Source organism: Mus pahari, chromosome 3, assembly GCF_900095145.1.
Source record: "Mus pahari chromosome 3, PAHARI_EIJ_v1.1, whole genome shotgun sequence".
NCBI classification, from domain to species: Eukaryota; Metazoa; Chordata; class Mammalia; order Rodentia; family Muridae; genus Mus; species Mus pahari.
The window spans coordinates 72,255,816-72,271,936 of NC_034592.1; the positions used below are offsets into that span (position 1 = coordinate 72,255,816).

Here is a 16,121-nt window from a genome sequence, read left to right on the forward strand (position 1 = left end):
GAGATGACAATTACATCTTTCAAATAAGGTTACATTTGCATCAGGGACCCAACTTGATTGGAGAAAAAGGTCTACTAATGTTAAAGAAAGCTGACAACTTACAGAAATGTTGCAGAGGACAAGACAGAAAGCTTTTGGGCAGAAAGCTGCAGAGGAGAAGTTCAATTGGAATTGTTTCCAGAGAAAGCATCAGTTCTTCGAGTTTGACTAGACACCTAGATACTCAGTAGACTCTGAAGTTGCAAGACACTTGAGCCCAGAGGAAGAAACAACACAGGACCCTATGCAGCATTGAGTCACAGCAAGCTACCCAAAAAGATAATTTTAATTAGACACATTTTTTATTTTTGTTTTTTATTGGTTATTTTATTTATTTACATTTCAAATGCTATTCCAATTCATGCTCTAAAATCCCTGTGAAACTCGATTTCAGATCCTTTATTACCAATGGTAGCAGTTGAGCATATAGAAATATTACTTGAAAAAGCCATTGTCATACTTTTTTACAACTGTGACCATTGGAGTAAGCCCCTCCCTACTTTCTATTGAAATCTTCATATATTTCTTCACAAAAATTGGAATAATAACTGTAGAGTAAGATAAAAATCTCAAATGAGGTTGAAAAATAAATGTAAAATTAAAAAATGTATAAAATAAAATAGATGTGCAACAAGAAAATATATATGAATAACAAGAAAAAATACCTATGATAGTACAAATCTTGATAGATGAGAAATAAAAGAAATAAAAAGATGGAAATTTCTAATTGTGAATCTAATGTACTTTGAGAAATTAAGGATCATGATAAGCAGTCCATTCAACTTATGGTACACTTCTTAATGAAATTGTTAAGGAAACTGGCTTTCCCAGTTAACCAGGGACAAATGCCATAAAATGCTGATAATTCACAAGATGAACATCTAGCCTGGAATCCAGTTAAATTACAACATATTAAATAATTTTTAAAAACTAGTAATATCTTATGGAATGCACTCACACTATGAATGACAGATACCTTGGCTAGCCGAGGGATAGCAGGTTTATCCCCAAGGCTGGAAAGATTTAGGAGCAGCTGTACTGGAAGCTAGTTCTCAATTAGAAAGACTGAAATGGTGGTGAGAAAAAAAAAAAACTAATATTGCAGAATCAAAATAGGACTAAACATGTGCCCTGCACTCCAGGGATAATCAGCAGGGACCCAAGACAAGGGAGTGAGAGAGTGGTAGGGCAAAGAGACAAGAAGAATGAGAGCAAGTCAATGATACTGATAAAGCTCTGAAAAACTTTATTCAGGAGTGGCAATATAAGCATAAGCAAGAGGAGGCTTCAAGGGGGAAGAGCCCAGGGGCTCTCTGAAGGTCAGGTGGCATTCTTCATCTCCTTGAACACAGTGTCCTATTTACCCACAAACATTCTTACTGTTATGACCATGAATGTTCTCTCAGTATTGTTTATGTAAGCTAGAAATTTTTCACAAGGCCATGACTGTGGCCATGGCTTCCGGCAAACATGTTAATATCAGGAAAGATCAATTGATAAGTGAAGGACAATATGCTTACTTACAAAAGTAGATGCAATTTTATGACTCTATCATTATAGAATATACATTAGTAGCTTTATGCGCCTGGCATGAACTGGAGGAACAGGAAGAAAGAGTCTATGTCATTCACAAAGATTATGAAAAGCCCCAGAGAGACTTTTACTGACTTGTCACATATATTAAAGTCAGATATAAAAAGGGAAATATCAGATCTAGATATAAGACAGGTATTAATTAAAACTTTAGCTTTCAAAAATGCAAATACAGATTTAAAAAAAAAAAAAAAGTTCTTAGATCTTTAAATCTCAGTCAATACCCGTGGAAGGCTGAATTAGAACTACTGATGATATTGATCCTACTGACTACATAATTAGATAAGCAATGCCCAATAACCAGAGATATCAATGTGTCTATTGTTTTGATTGTGGGTAACAAGATCATTTGAACAGGGATTTTAGACAGGTTATGCCTAGAGACTTCTCTAGAAGATCTCGGCCTTTCAGGATTTGTAGGAAACGTGTGGTAAGGATAGGCATAGGGCTAGTGAATGCAGATCAGCAAGAGATCCCAGGTAATCCCTTACCAATAGGATACTCCTTAAGGGAGTTAACACATACCCTGGTAAATACACAATATTAGCCAGGTGCTTCCTGTCAGCCACCCACAGAGCAACTAAGACAAACTAAACTAGGTATAGGATACACTATACATTGATGGCTTAATTGTTTCTATGTTTAAATGGGTGAGAAGCCTGGCTTGCATGGAGCAGAGGTTGCAATTCAAGGGCCTAAGTATCTAGTTTATATATGGATTCATAAAAATCTAATTGTATCTCGATAAACAGAAAAGGGGAATGAGATGAGTTGAAAGACACTGAGGTTTAGAAAAGACTGCTGAATTAGATCAACCTGTACACTTTAAAGATATTTCAACATCACAATGGATGTCAAGGAATGAGTTACTTTAGGGAAGAAGTTTTGTCTATATTTCCGCAGATGATGAAAGACTATGAGTTTCATCAAAATTGTTGAAGATACAAGTTGAATAAGAGAAACTTCAGCATGAAAGGTATGACTCAAGGAAGGATAATATAAAGGAATACAGCAATCCAGAACATGCAGAAATCTGATCCCTCTGCATGGGGACAGCTTAACTGAAAAAGGATAGATTGCTCATCAGACTAGCCCATTGGAAAACCGTGATGCTGACGTGTACATCTGATGAAGGACAGAAGGTATGAAGGATCATTGCATCAATGGACTTTCAGAAGGTCATTTAGACTGTTAAATTAAGCATTTTTGATAACTGTTTCTTTTGTAGTAGTAAATTGAAAGGGGAAAAAGTAGAAGAATTTTAATCCAGCAACATGGCTGCTCTGACAAGAGATCACATCCAAAGGCCTTCTAGGTCTGTGTGATCTGGCTGAAATACAGGCATACCCTTAATTCACACCTTGAATCCCTTTGGCCGGATTCAGACACATCTTTAATCCATCTGACTAGAACACAGACTTGCCCTGAGTACAAAGCAGTAATCCCAAATTTGGTTCTAGAAGAAAGTAGCTATGTTTGAAAATATGAAATTTGAAAGTCTAACTGAGGGGCAGACAGAGTAATGAATCTGACAATGATTTGACCAAATGAGTCTGATAGGATATACCCAACTTTCAGGAGAACAGACAGGAAAGAGAGGAAACTTCAGAGAGCAGTGCAAAGACAGAGCGAGAGAGTTGAGGAAGTTGAGTTCAGTGCAGGGCAGTTTGGTGCAGTTCAGTTGAATGCAGTTGAGTTCAATTGAGTTTTTGCAGTTCATTTCCATTCTGTTCATTTCCTTTAGTCAGTGCAGTGAGTGGCATTCAGGTCATAGAATTCCAAGACAGTTTATATGAGCAGGGAGAAGAGTGAAGCCAGTTTGAATCAGTCATCCCAAAGAGGAGTTTTGAGCCAGAACAGCTGAATTGAACCAGTCAGTCAGAGTTCAGAAAGAAATAAAAAGAGTGAGGTTATTTAGCAGTAAGCCTCCAAAATGATAATTACATCCGGTGAATAACAATACACTGCTCATATTTTCAAAAATAAAAAAAGGAAAATTTGTATTCTGTGGATTTTTAGTGTTAATTTATTGGTAGAATTTACCACGACAATATCACCAGTGTTTCAGATGTATCTTAATCCCTTTACAAAAGTAAAGTTCTCAAGTTTAAAGAGAAAAAAGGATAGCCAGGTACATGTCTATAATCCAGTTATTCATTAAGTTGAGTTGTGTGTCTGAGATAAGCCTTTGGTATACATGAAGTTCCATGCCAGCCAGAGTTTTATAGTGAGAACCTGTGTAATAACAGAATAAAGAGGATTGAGAGAGTTGGAGTAGTTTCTGTGGAAAATAGGAAGTAGAGAATCATGGAAACATAGCTCAATTATATTGAGATCATTAAGCATTAATAAAACTTGTTTGTATAACATTTGTAACTCTTATAGTGACTTGAAAATATTATATATTACTTTAAATAACATGAATACATACCAGAAAGCAGAATAGAGAAATTTGGTCTTTAAGTATCTGTGAATAAATAGATGGCAGATAAAATGAGTTCCCTTACATCTTCTTCTCATTAATTAGTAAAGAACCTTAAGCACCAAGTTATCACAAGAACCAGCCACTGCTTCAAGAAATGTTAAGAAATGTCTGAAATAATACAGAGAAATCTGTGGTATATAAGGACACAAGTTAGAGAAGGCACAAAGAAAAATTATTTTTTAGAGTTACTTACTTTTATTTTTTATGTTTAAGAATATTTGTTTGCAGGTACATGTGTTCCACATGTGTGCAATCCCCATGAAAATAAGAAGAGGGCATCACGTCCCTACAACTAAAGTTACAGGTGGTTTTAAGCCACTTTATGGGTGCTGAGAACAAACTAAGTTCAGATTATCTATAAGAGCAATAAGTGCTTTTCCCCTATTCCCATTTTGAACATCCTCTTATCCAGGAAAGAAGAAGGCTTGTAAATGTCAAAGAGTAAATACATACCAATTGTTTGAAAAATGTTATTTATTTATTTATTTATTTATTTATTTATTTATTGAATTTATTTATTTATTTATTTATTTATTTATTGAAGTTAAGATTCTTTACTAGATATTAGTTCAGGCAGATGCCCTGGTTCTTCGATCCCCTCTCCCTATAGGTCACGGTGAACAGGTTTCTTCAGAAGAGCCTGTGGGGCTGAGAGTGCTGAGTCCCAGGGTCAGAAGCAGAACTTTAAAGCCTCAGATACATGCTGCTTCCATGCTTCCAGGCTGGGCATCAGGGAGGAGAGGCCCATGACGTGCCAGGGCTCTCTGTCAGACACCTTGGAGGTTTTGTAGTACAGCAGCTGTACACCTGCCTCTGCCAGGAGGCCGATCATAGTGGGCAGCATCACAGGGATGGAGGGCTGAGCCCGGAACATGAGCAGGGGTTAGCCCCTGCATAGTGGCACCTCTGGTCTGAAGACAGCTCCGTTGAGCAGCTGCAGCATTGGTGTGGTACCCTGGACCAAGCCCACAGCTTGGTAGGGAGCACCTGCTAGGGCCAGAGTCAGAAGGCATTCCCCGCTGCCCTGCTCCCCTGGGACTCCAGGGTTGTGAGAGGTGGTGACATTGAGGCCAGCCTCTTTCACCAGTAGCTTAATGTTCACCAAGTTCACATCTGCCTGCTTGGATGCTTCTCTCAGAAGGCCAACAATGACTGTAGGGCTCAGTAGATTCAGCATTCTTCAGAGATGTTCCTTGTGTAACCACCTGGAGGGTCCCTTTAGAGGAGCCAGTCCAGGCATGCATCAGCGTGCCCACTGCTTCTGCCAGACCAATCCAAGGCTTGGTGTGTGGAGAGAAGACACTGGTAAGGGCCTGGTTCATGACCCCTGATAGAGATTTCCCCTTCACTATATCCACAAACTGGACTGCGATTTCCTCCCCACAGCAGATCTGGGTTTCCTTGGTGCTGGCACCCAGGTGGGGACAGCTGATGATATTTTCATGGTCTACTAAGTCCCGGTCCCATGGTGGCTCTTCTTTAAACATATCCAGTGCAGCTACAGCACATTGACCAGACTGCAGGGCATGGAGCAGGGCACCTTCATCCACAGTGCCTCCTCTAGCACAGTTCACCACTCACACACCTTTCTTGCACTGAGCAAAGGTTCTGTCATTCAGCAAGTCTATGGTGGAGGGCAGGAGTGGGGGTATGGACAGTTATGAAGTCAAAGAGAGGCCAGATCTCCACCAGCTGCAGCTGCTGAACACCGAAGGAGACTGCGACTTCAGGAGAAATGATGGGGTCATAGCCTACAATCTTCATCCAAAGGACTGCATTCGGGTGGCCACCTCTCTTCCGATTCTGCCTAGGCTAAGAATTCCCAGTGTCTTCTCGTTCAGTTCTGTCCCCATGAACTTATTCTGGTCCCATTTACCATCTTTCATCGAAGCAGTCACCTGGGGAATCTATCTGGCCAGGAACATGATCATACCACAGGTGAGCTCCACAGCACTGATGCTGTTTCCATTGGGAATGTTCATGACTAAGATGCCCTTCCTCATGGCAGCCTACAGATCCACATTGTCCATGCCCGTACTAGCCCTGCCCACCACCTGGAGCTTCTTTGCTGCGTTGATGACATCAGTAGTGACCTTAGTAGCTGACTAGACAATAAGGCCTTCACAGTCCTGGAGTTCAGCTATCAGCTCCTCCTTGCTCAAGTTCTGCTTCTCCACCTGCAGCTCTCCTTCTTGCAGGATCTTCCCGCAACAGGGGTCCAGGTTGTCACTGATGAGTACATTGCGCAGGCCATTGCTAGAGTCAGGCCTTAGAATCGGTTGCTCTGAGTGGGCAGAAGCACTTAGTTCAGGAAATTGCAGGCAGGGCTGGCTCCAGTGACTGGGCCAGGAAATTTTAATTTCCTGAGGCTGAGGAATTAGTAAAGAATAATTGGATGATGAGACTTTCTAACAAGTGGAGCTGCTTTGAAAAGACACTCTAACCTCTGATGTTGTAGACAAGTTCTATCAAGAGATGCAGACATGGTGCTCTCATGAGTCAACACCAAGGCTGGGATGGAAATTATTATTGATAAGGCTACATTGTGACATTCATGATCTCTGAACAGTAGAAAAGATGGTTGAAATGTCCTGCTTAGAGCCAAATACTTAACAGCAGCACTTATTTCCTTAGTACCCTAGGCTAAGCATCCACAGCACAAAGAGAAGCTTCTATGATTAAGTTAGTATAGCACTGAATATGAGTACAAAGTTTATGAAGAAATTTAGCACATGGCACTTTACATAAACAATACTACTGCATATTTTTCACCTAGGACCTATGGCCATGGATATTTTAACCATCTTCACAGGATAAGTTTTTTTTTCCTAAATTTGTTGGGCCTCCACATCAATCTGAGATTGTTTGGTTACCCTGGTATATTAAAACATCTTACATAGCTAGTTGACATTATAGTTACATTGCTCACAGCTAGGTAAGAGGACAGGTAAGTTTTCTTATACAAGAAACTGCACAGCACGTTCCAGCACTGTAAAGACTAGTAAGCAAGGAAGAAGGACATAAGTTCCAGAGTGATGTCTCTATATCTTTTTACCAAGGTGGTTAACAATATGATTTTAAAATTGTTGGCTCTTTAATTCTTTTATAAAATTTAGTGTTACTTTATGTTAATTTGCCTGTATGCATATCAGTGTGAGGGAGTCAGAAATCCTAACACTGGAGTGAGAGCCAAGTGTTTTCTGCAATGTAGTCACTGGGTGTTGAACAAGTTTCCTCTGGAAGCACAAGTGCTTTGAACCACTGAGATATTTCTCCAGTCCTAATATTTTTAGTTTTGGTTAGTAATCTTAAACTTAACAAAATAATCCCACTTGAGTTTCAGGGACAGTTAGCATAAGGGGTGCAGGAGCTCCCCTGAACTACTTAAGGAATGATCTGGTGGGTGATATGCCCACAAGTCAAAAGGCATTAGAATTATACACAACGTAGACCTTGCTATTTTTGCCTTTTTGACCCAGAAACCCCCATGGCATCCACAATGCTAATGCCCTATTTCCCCTTCCCAAAGATCCCATGTTGACATCAAGCAACTCAACCTTAGCAGTCAAGGAGAAATGGAAGCATTTGTATTTGGTTCAATATTTTCTGTGGACAAGATTCTAGTAACTGTATACTACAGAATGGATTAATTACTTATCTTTAAATTTCTCCCCATGGATATTGATTACTTATACTCAAATTTCTCCCCTGGAGGCAGTGCCAGTTTGGCATATGAAATTACCAACCTAGAACATGAATTCTGTTCTGTGAAAGGAGGAACCATTACGCCCAAATCCTTTCTACCCACTGCTTAGAGTCTGGAAGTTTGGGGATACCTTTAGAACTTTGTCTGTAAACAGCTTAAAAGAGACACAGCCCAAGGAATCAAAATAATTGTGATGAGGGATGACCATAGCTGCAGCAAGCAGCCATAGAGGATAGCGGGCTAAGCAAAGCTCAGCAGTGAGCTCAGATAGATTGATAGATAGATAGATAGATAGATAGATAGATAGATAGATAGATAGATAGATAGATAGATATAGATATAGATATACATATAGGTATAGATATAGATATACATATAGATATCTTGGGAGTCAACAAGAAGCATGATATGAGGCTTCTTTGTTTGGAAGCATGCAGGGCCTGCCTGAGCAACAACCTTTGAAGAGATACCACACTCCTTACATTGAAATTTTGCTCCTTAAAGATGGAGTGGAACAATATTATCCAGCTTTGAGGGATATTTCCTTCTAATACTAGTTTTTATCTGAAAACTATGTGAGAAATTTATAGACCATGAATTATTATGAATTAAGAATAAATACTCTTTTGTTTTGAACGAGTGACAAAAAGTAGACTATGATCTCAAAAACACTCTTGGTGCTGAAGCACAGGGATACAGTGTTTATTAGGGTAAAAGATTACACAAGTCATAACTATATCAATCTTAGGTTGGTTAGACTAATGTTAAGTCATCTGTTTCTACAGTAGAGTACCCATAGACACATTACAATCAATTTTGATTTATACCTCTATCAAATATTTTATTTAATGTTTAATTTTTACAAATATTAATATTTTGATTAATATACCTAGATAGTGGCTGGGGTTATGAATAATCACAAGTGTGATATATGGCAGATCTTATAGAGAGGGCAAAGGACAGAGAAAAGTCTAAGTAAAGGCAAAATGGAATCTGAACAAGATGATGTTGCCTTAATCACTTAAAAATGTATAAAAGAGTAGGTATGTTAAGCTCATCCATCAATTTTAGTTATCCCTATCTTTCTGTCTCTTTCTTGTTTCCACCAGCAAGTCCATTTCTGCTGGAACTTCACTGTCTCTAGTCTACTATGTCTAGTTTGTTTTGTTGTTGCAGTTGTTTATTTTTGTTTCACTGTCATAGTTTCCAATATTTTTACTTATTCACTTTCTTTATTTTATTTTTAATGTACAAGAGTCCTTTGAGAATTTCATTTAAAAAGTATTATATTGTAGTTTTTCATCTTCTCCAATTTCTCCCAGTCTTTCCACACTAATTCAATTTTGCCACCCACCCACCCTGACACCTGTTTCATGTCTAGTATATACTGCGCACACACTCTCATATGTAAGATCACCCACTGATGTTTGGTAAATATATTAGCAGTCATACCTTTGAAGAAAGCCATCTTTTTCTCCAAGCAGGTAACAATTCCCATTATCTCCTTATATAGGAGTAGACCCTGGTGCCCACCATGTCATTGCACGCTAGGATTTTGTGTAACTTGAGCTTACACATAATTTTCATTGTGTTTGTGTATGTGTGTGGGAAGCCACATTCGCCATTACAAGATGGTGCCTGAGCCCAAAGGGGCTTATTGTCAGTTAGGCCAACTAACTGACAACTGTTGTGCACATGCTCAAACATCACAGATGATGAGTTACAGCTCAAGCCCAGAGCATGCAAATGAGGGTATATAATGAGCACCAATCATGGAGTGACACATCCCTCTTAGGCCTAGTTAAGCAGCACCAGTTTTCTGGCTCGGGGTCTTTTCACTTCAGCAATCAAACCCGTTATAAACATTTGCAGAAGAATCCTGTTGTGGCACGTCTTTCTTGCTGGCGAGTCAGGCGATCGCAACATATATGAGTGTGTATGTGTGTGTACATGTATTTATGAATATATATATATATATATATATATATATATATATATATGTGTGTGTGTGTGTGTATGTATCGTCTATTGCTTTTGTTTAAAAATGGAGTTCCTACATCATTCACTATTATCTAAAAAGTATTAGCAAATTTACTTTTTGATAAGCTTAAATTATTTATTTATTTTATTATGAATATGTATGAATGTTTTGACTGCTATGAGGAAGGTAATAAGGTCTACCCTCCCATTAAGCTCTGCCATTTATCTCACTTGGGATTATTCATGATCCTGGCCATTACCCAGATATATTAATCAAAGATTAATATTTATACAAATAAGCCATTCAATTAACATTTTTTCAAAATCAATTATTGTTGACTTTATCAAATAATCAACTCTTAGTTTTGTTGATTCTTTGCATTCTCTTTGTTTTTAATTGATTGGTTTTAGCCCTGAGTTTGATTATTTCCTGCCATCAACTCCTCTAGGGTATGTTTGACCCTTTTTGTTCTATAGCTTTCAGGTATTCTGGTAAGTTGCTAGTATGAGATTTTTCCCATTTCATCCTTTCTTATTTCTGATCAAGGCTCCCAGTTGAATATTCAGCACTGTGTTTATATAGGGAAAGATCACAGAACCCATCCTTTGTTTCAGCTGGAGTATTTTGCAAAGCAAGGTTAGCACAGCAGTCTAATCTTCTAAGTTCCTATGTACACCCATTTCTTTATGAAGGTACTTAGTGTTACAAACTTTCCTCTTAGCACTGCTTTCGTGGTGTCCCATAAGTATGAGTATGCTGTTCCTTAATTTTCATTGACTCCTGGAAAGTCTTCAATTTCTTTCTTTTTTTCTTCTTTGACCTAGTGGTCTTTAAATATAGAGCTTGTTAGTTTCCATGAGACTGTAGTCTTTCTGTTGTTTCTGTTGTTGTAGAAGTCCAGCATTAATCCATGGTGAGATTACACTGGGTTACTTCAATTTTCCTGTGTTTGTTGAGGCTTGCTCTCTGGAGAAGGAAGGTACCATGACATGCTGAGAAGAACATATATACTATTGTGTTTGAGTGAATGGTTCTGTAGATCTCTGTTAGGTCCATTTGGTTCATAGCATCTGTTATTTTCATTATATTCTGTTTAGTTTCTGTTTTGATGAACTGTTCCTTGATGTGAGTAGGGTGTTGAAGTCATTCACTATTAATGTGTGCATTTCTATGTGTGATTTATGGTTTAGTCATATTTTCTTTACAAATATGTGAGCCGTCACATTTGAGGGGCATAGATGTTCAAAATTTAAATGTCATCTTGGTAGATTTTTCCTTTGAAAGTATGAAGTATTTTCCCCCTCTCTCTTGATTTCTTTTGTTTGTAAGTCTATTTTATTAGATATAAGAATGACTACTCTAAGGGCTGGAGAGATGGCTCAGTGGTTAAGAGCACTGACTACTCTTCCTAAGGTCCTGAGTTCAACTCCCAGCAACCATATGGTAAATCACAACCATCTCTAATGGGATACAATGCCCTCTTCTGGTGTGTCTGAAAAGAGTGACAGTGTACTCACATATATGAAATACATTTTAAAAATAGAAAAAAAAAAAAAAAGAATGGCAACTCTAGCTTGTTTCTTAGGTCTGTTTTCTTGGATAATCTTTTTCCAGATATTTATACTGATATAGTGTCTGTCTTTGTTGCTGTGGCATGTTTCCTGTATGCAGCAGAATGATGGATCTGTTTACACTTCCACTCTCGAAGCTTGTGTTTTTTAATAGAGAAATTGCATCCACTGATGTTGAGATACTAATGACCAATAATTCTTAGTTCTTGTTGTTTTGAAATTGGTGGTATTTGTGTGTGTGTGTGTGTGTGTGTGTGTGTGTGTGTGTGTGTGTATGTTTTACTTGGTTTTATTGTGACATGATTTATTTTTTGTTTTCTTGGGTATAGAAATTGTGTTAAATCCTTGTGTTAAAATTTTCATTTCATTATCCTCTATGAGGCTGGAAGAGTGGAAAGATATTTCTTCAATTTATTGTTTTTGTGGAGTATCTTGGTTTCTTTACCTATGGTGATTGTAATTTTTGCTTGGTATAATAATCTAGGCTGACATCTGTTGTCTCTTAGGGTCTACAAGACATTTTGCCCAGAACCTCATCACTTTTAGAGTCTCTTTTTAGGAGTTAGGTATAATTCTGATTGATCTTCCTTTATATGTTTATTTACCTTTTTCTCTTGTAGCTTTTAATATTCATTTTTGTACTATATATTTAGTGCTTTGATTATTTTGAGGCATAAGGATTTTCATTTCTGGTTCAAGCTATTTGGTGCTGTGTAAGCTTCATCTACCTTTATAAACCACCTGTTTTTAACAAAGGGGAGTTTTCTTCTATGATTTTGTTGAAGACATTTTCTGGGCATTTGAGCTGGGAGTTTTCTGCTTCTATTCCTATTATTCTTAGGTTTGGTCTTTTCATAGTTTCCCAAATTCCCTGGTTGTTTTATGTTACAAACTGTTTGGATTTGGCATTTTCTTTGACTGATGTATCCCCTTTTTATTGTTTCTTCTACACCTGTGATTCTCTCTTCCATCTCTTGTATTCTGTAGGAGATCCTTGTGTTTGTAGTTCCTGTTCTCTTTCTAGATTTTCCATCTACAAGGTTACCTGTTTCTGTTCTCTTTAGTGCTTTAAATTCCATTTTCAGTTATTGAACAGTTTTATTCATTCATTTATTGTGCCTCCCCACAGCCTTGAACTGTCTGAACAAGTCATCAACACTGTAAACAGGAATCTGGCCTTGCTACATTTACATCTTCCTGCCAAAGAACTGAGAACTGCCTGTCCCCTGAGCTGCTGAAGAGCTTACTTTGCAACTCAATCCAGCTGAAACACTCAACAGAACACAGCTGAAACAAAGTGAAGGGTCCTTGGGTTTTCCCATACATATTTAGAGCTGTACCCTAAAATTGGAGCTTTGATCAGGGAACTTTGTCTTGGCTCCTTATTTCTCTTGCCATCCTACCCATCCATCCCCACCTTTCCTTTCAGGAACCCAGTAACTGATGGTCACTGGAAGCTACAATTTATTCCTTCCCTTGTTTGATTGTATTTTCCTATATTTCTTCAAGAGATCCATTAATTTCCTCTTTAAAGGCTTTTATACTTTGATAAGATGAGATTTAAAGTCTTTATCAAGTTCTTCTGGTGTGTTAAGACACCAGTGCTTAGTATGGTAGGAGAGCTTAGTTTTTATGGCACCAAATTTCACTGACTTTTGTTGGTTGTGTTCTTGTACTTGCCTTCAACCATTTGGTTGTCTCTGGTGTTGGTTGGCCTGGTAGTCCCTGGTAATAGCAGGCTTCTAGTACTGGTTGTCCTGTGTGGCAGCTGGACTCTTAGGAGACAGGCAGGGCGGTGGCCCTGGGAGTGGACAGCAGAACCAAGATTGTAGTTTGAGGTGTGGACCAGTAAATGGAGCACAGAATTGTTGGGGAAAAGCTCAGGACTGCTTGCTTTGAAGAGGGGACCAGAACCGAAAAATTGTGGCATGGGTCTCTTACCTAGATGTTCTGGATGGCAGAAGGCCTCCTGTCACAAAGACAGGGCTATAGGCCAGGGTGTTTTTCAAGTATTTTTTATGAGTACTTTTATTCTGTTCTTTCTTGGTAAATTGATCTGTAGCCTTCACTATATTTTCATTTTAAACACAATAGTAATTAGATACCATGTTTAACACTATTTTCCTAGAGTCAATTTAGAGGTGTCTCTGATCTTTAATTATATGGACTGGTTTGAGTGCTTTTGTTCATTATTTCATAAGGCGTAATAGTAATGATAATTAAGATAACTGAAAAATAAAAAACGAAAAATTTTAAAAACACTATTCATTTGTAAAAGACTTGTTGAATCAGTACTGAACCTGATGGATCCTTAGAATTGGAAATGATGGCATACAATATTATGCAGTTAAGAAAGCAAACAGATATAACATGTGATAGGTAATATCACACTTCCAATGTTTATTCTTTTGGGGCTAATAAATGATTTGAAAGTGTTTGGGAGGAAGAACAACTTTCTGTAGAAATGTTATAAAAATAGTTAGTTTGTTATACAGGGATTATTTGTAATAAGCTTACCAAATTAATTGCAAACTCAAATACCTATGTGTCAATTTAGGTGTGACAAGGGAGACTAGGTATCCCCACTGGAAGGAAGTATGCTCTTTATAAATGGTATTGGGTACTTAGAAAACAAGTTGGACTCTAATTAAAATGTGATATAACCCCTTATTTTTATATATTCAAACAATAAAACTTTAATCAGAAAAATACAGCTTTAGCAAAACTGAAAAGGTAAACTGCTAATATGTTCATATTTATCTCTGTAGTTTAAATTTGTGGATGATAATTCAGCAATTTGTTATGAACATCTGAAATTATGAATTTTAGTATATTAATCTTAAAGTTTCATTTTTTGACATTCCTTGATTTTTCTTATGATATAATTTAAATTGTAAACTGATAAATGTGGTAAGCCTCTGGAACATTTAATTCTTAACATTTTTTATTTATAATTACAATAAGATATGAAGAAGTATAATGAAAGAGTGATGCTTTGATTATAATGAAAACACATTTTGATATGTTGGTAATAATGGAAACAGTAAAATAACAGCATTCCTAGAAGATATTTCCCTGTCTGAAAAACTCACATAGTATAGGAGAAAACAGAGACCAACAGTATCTTTCATTTTACAACTGTTGTCTGTGGTAAACAGTAGCTGATTAGATTGTAAAGATTAATACTTAATGAGTCATAAGACTCCTAGTCAAAATCATGGCAAATTTTCTACACAATATGTGTCTATATGTGTTTAACATGGTAAAAGTTGTCTTAGTTTTCATGGAGATAATTTAGATACAAGGAAAAGTATGAAGAGTTATATTACTCTAATAAAGAGTAAAAAGCCAAATGCCTATTATTTATTCAACATCGTCTATTTTAATCTAATATGTAAGAGTTCACAATATCTTTTGATATTGAATTTGAATCTTTCCACTTAAATCACATGAAGCAACAAATTCTAATGATAAATTGTACTATTATTTTAATTTGAAATCACACATCGGATAACAGAATAAATCAGAGATTTATCTATATCTGCAATGCAGTGATACACACCTTTGAGTGCAGAAAAAGACAGAAACTCATGCATAGAAGCTATGGGGAAGTGCAATGCAAAATCTGGTCGGCTCTATCTACCAAGCTGACAATGGACTACACAGACTAGTAGAGATTTTTCAGAATCCAGATAGTATGATTGATAATTGAGTTAGGATTTTGTTCTTTCTAAGTACTCTTAAAATTTTTACTCAGCAGTATATTGTGATTATTTGCCCATACTTATCTGCATGATTTCATACCACAAAAGATACAGTATAATATGTGTATATGATTTTTCCTTTCTTGGGTGAGAAAATAACATATACCAATTACAATATTATCTTCATTTTCAACCCTATGTCTTTCGTATGTTTGTTTAAGTCCTTTAACAAGTAGAAAGTCAACAAAATAAACAGACAAAAAGAATGAAGCATTTTTAAAAAGAGAAAAATATGAAAATGTGACAGAAAGAAAAACATACTAAATTTTTAAAACAAAAAATATGCTTTAAAATAACATGTTTATTAGGAGAATGTTTTATTTTATGATAAAATATTTTACTCTTAGAGCAAGGGTTGTCTTGAATTCACACCAATACAATTATCTTGTCTTCTAATAACTTGGGTTATGGAACTGTGTTATAATACCTTGCTTTATGTAAACTTTTAAAACTTGTTTTCTTCCTGTAGAATAAATAGTGAGGACATAAACAACTTATTTTTCCCTTATAAAACTATAAAATTTAATTAATAAACATTTAACTTGCTTCTATGTATGCAAATCAATGGCAATCCTCACAAGCAACATGATGGCTTCTCTGATAGCTACACATGCATTGCGTTCTATATATTTAGGAGTAAACAACATATAAAAAATGAAATAAAGTAAATAATAGAAGACTTTTAAGCTGGAACACATGATTCTGAACTAGAATTCACTGTTAAAAAATAATATATTGAAGCAATGAATACACAGAAATAAGTGGTTATATAAAGAATTTTTAGGGAAAAAGTCTGGAAAAATAGCTTAGTGATAAGGGAAGTTGCTACTAAACTTGATGCTTTGAGTTCAAACCCTGGATTCCACATGATGCTGTGAAATGTGTACAACACATCTCATTCATCCAGCCTACACACCCACACCCACACCCACACAAACACACCCACACACACACACACACACACCCCACACACACACACACA

The 16,121-nt window shown here is 36.8% G+C and overlaps 1 pseudogene; it reads right to left on the reverse strand.

The window, feature by feature from the left end:
- Positions 1 to 4,787: 4,787 nt before the first annotated feature.
- On the reverse strand, positions 4,788 to 9,321 carry LOC110317937 (annotated as a pseudogene).
- Positions 9,322 to 16,121: the final 6,800 nt, after the last annotated feature.